This window comes from Bos taurus, chromosome 6 (assembly GCF_002263795.3).
Source record: "Bos taurus isolate L1 Dominette 01449 registration number 42190680 breed Hereford chromosome 6, ARS-UCD2.0, whole genome shotgun sequence".
In the NCBI taxonomy this organism is placed as follows: Eukaryota; Metazoa; Chordata; class Mammalia; order Artiodactyla; family Bovidae; genus Bos; species Bos taurus.
In genome coordinates, this window is record NC_037333.1 from 90,658,967 (window position 1) to 90,662,381 (window position 3,415).

The window sequence follows — 3,415 nt, forward strand, 5'->3', positions numbered from 1 at the left end:
AACATTCAGAAAACAAAGATCATGGCATCCGGTCCCATCACTTCATGGGAAATAGATGGGGAAACAGTGGAAACAGTGACAGACTTTATTTTGGGGGGGCTCCAAAATCACTGCAGATGGTGATTTCAGCCATGAAATTAAAAGATGCTTACTCCTTGGAAGGAAAGTTATGACCAACCTAGATAGCATATTCAAAAGCAGAGACATTACTTTGCCAACAAAGGTCCATCTAGTCAAGGCTATGGTTTTTCCAGTGGTCATGTATGGATGTGAGAGTTAGACTGTGAAGAAAGCTGAGCGCCGAAGAATTGATGCTTTTGAACTGTGGTGTTGGAGAAGACTCTTGAGAGTCCCTTGGACTGCAAGGAGATCCAACCAGTCCATTCTAAAGGAGATCAGTCCTGGGTGTTCTTTGGAAGGACTGATGCTGAAGCTGAAACTCCAAGCTGATACTTTGGCCACCTCATGCGAAGAGTTGACTCATTGGAAAAGACTCTGATGCTGGGAGGGATTGGGGGCAGGAGGAGAAGGGGAGGACAGAGTATGAGATGGCTGGATGGCATCACCAACTCGTTGGTGAGTTTGAGTGAACTCCGGGAGTTGGTGATGGACAAGGAGGCCTGGCGTGCTGCAATTCTCGCAAAGAGTCGGACACGACTGAGCGACTGAACTGAACTGAACTGAATTACTAAAAATTGACTTAATATAAACTTAAAATTAAATAAATTATGCTAAAAACATAGGTAATAAGTACTCCCAACTCAACCCAACACTTTCTAATTATTTTACTATACTATTATCAGTGCTCTTGAGGATGTTTATGCTGCTTCTAGCTATCTGTGTGGGACTTCCCCAGTGGCTCAGTGGTAAAGAATCTGCCTGCAATGCAGGAGACCCAGGTTCAATCCCTGGGCTAGGAATATCCCCTGGAGGGGGCATGGCAACCCACTCTGGTATTCTTGCCTGGAGAATTTCATGAACAGAGGAGCCTGGTGGGCTATGGTCCATGCGGTGCAAAGAGTCGGACACAACTGAAGTGACTGAGAACGCACTCACATACATCTATCAGTATGGAGGCAACACTGTATATGGTGTGCTACTCTACTGCCTAACCTCTTTCCAACTCTGTATTTAGTGATGTTAGGGCAAAAGCCACAATTTGGAGTTTAATCCCCCTAGAAAGCCAGTTATTAAACATTTGCTAGCATACCACTGCTCTAAGCCTATAAAAATCTGCTTGATCATTTATTAAGTTTTAATGACCAAATCCTAACTTTTGATCTCTTCTTTCTTCCAGTTTCAAGATTGGTACAATCAGTTCATAGAAAGGTTTCTACCAAGTCATATGCTTTGTCCTTTCAACCTTGGCTAAAGAGGATAATTTTATCTTTGATTTAGACAACAGAAGTTGGCTAACAGGAGATCAACTTCTGTCTCATTGAGTAGGTGAGCCTCTTCCTTTGAGTCAGCTCTAAGTTTTTTATTTCATTTATTGCACACAAGCACCACTAAAATCTTTGAATCTCTGTCAGTTGTACCGTAATCAAAGTGTAGTAGTTGTTGCAGCTTTTCAATTACAGTCATCTGCATAGTTGACATAGTTTAGTTTCTAACTCATGTTCACTATTTCTTTATCATCTCTACCAATTCACTCTCTCTCTGTTTTTTAAATACAGTTGCTTTTAAAAAAAATATTTATTTGTTTATTTGGCTGCACTGGGTCTCAGTTGTGGACCTTGGGATCTTCGGTCTTGGTTGCATGCATGATCTTTAGTTGCGGCATGTGGGATCTAGGTAGATTTCCCTATCTAGAGGGCTTCCCAGGTGGCTCAGCAATAAAAAGTCCGCCTGCCAATGCAGGGGATACAGGAGACACAGGTTCGATCTCTGAGTCAGGAAGATCCCCTGGAGAAAGAAATGGCAACCCACTCCAGTATTCTTGCCTGGAAAATCTCATGGAAAGAGGAGCCTGGCAGGCTACAGTCCATGGGGTTGCAGAGTGAGACACGACTGAACAACTGAGCACACACAGGATCTAGTTCCTTGACCAGGGATCCAACCTGGGCCCCCTTCATTTGGGAGTGTGGAGTCTTAGCCACTGGAACACCAGGGAAGTCCCCCAATTCACTCTCTAAAGATACTTTGTCAACACAGCTATTTCCCTTAAAGGATACTCTGATTTAACCGAGAAGAAAACTAATGTATTTTTTAAAAATTTCCTGCCAGAATGGTACATAGTTTTCTGAAGCTTTTTAGAATTATTCCGTTTGTTATCATTTGGGCTTTCTCCTTTTCTTTGGAGGCCAGATTTCAAATGTTGGAAAACAATGACATCAAGATAATCTCAATAATCTAAAGAGTACTATAGGAATTAAAATTGTAAATTACCAACATCAGAATGTTTCCAGATGTGGTAGAGACAATCTGAGAACAGGAGATTCCAATCCCTCAGGCAGGAAAAAGAAGCAAAAAGAAAAAGATAGGACAGGGCGGCAGATGGCAAATTCCTATGGCTTCCCACTTTTGCCTGCAATTGGCTTTAAAAAAAAAAATAAAATAAATAGCTCAGAGATGGTTTAAAAGTTGTGCTGTTTTATTTTTAGGTAACTGAGAAATTGCCTCAAAGACTATGCTACTTTCCTGGTTCTATGGAGCTTCCTTATGGAACTTCGTTTCCACAGGAGTTGGTGGTTGAGGTGAATACTGTAATAAAAATAGGTTCAGAGGATACATCCCCGGAGGTGATTGACTGTGACCAGGACCACCTGAGCTTTGAACACTTCCCTTGAGAGTAGCTTCCACACACAGATAGCAGCCCCTGCAGACGTAGGGCCTGGCCTTCTCCCAGACATCAGCTTACATGTCTCCTCGGGGCTCCTTGGTTGGAGAAGAGGTGAGGGAGCTGGTGCTGTGATGTGTGCCCTTTGTGGGGAGACCTGGAGTTGTCAGAACTTGGGGTGTCGGGGAAAACCTGGCTGACATGTCACAGTAGGTCCCCAGGTTGCCAGGTGCAGAGGTCTCTCTGTTCCCCTCCGAGGTCTTGGGCTGGACGGAGGGTGTGAGGACAGGGCCACTCACAGCTGTGCTCCCAGACGAGGAAGGGGCCCAGGTGGACGCACTTGGTCTGGAAATGACGGGCACTGGCTGAAGCTGGACGCGTGCCACGGTGCTGACTCTGGGCCTAATTCCATCTGGCGCTCCAAAAATACTGGATGGCCACAAAGCTAGCAAGGGCACTGCCTCCCTGTTGTAAGCATACTCTGGTCGCTCCATCAGTCTTTGAATTGGCTGTAAGGAGGATGGAGAGACCAAGTTAGAGAAGACACTTCCTGGCTGGAATATACAAGCCGCTCTGTGCTAATTGACCATTTTGGTCTGAAAGAACTTTGTTTTTTTTTTGAAGGAGCAGTGCACA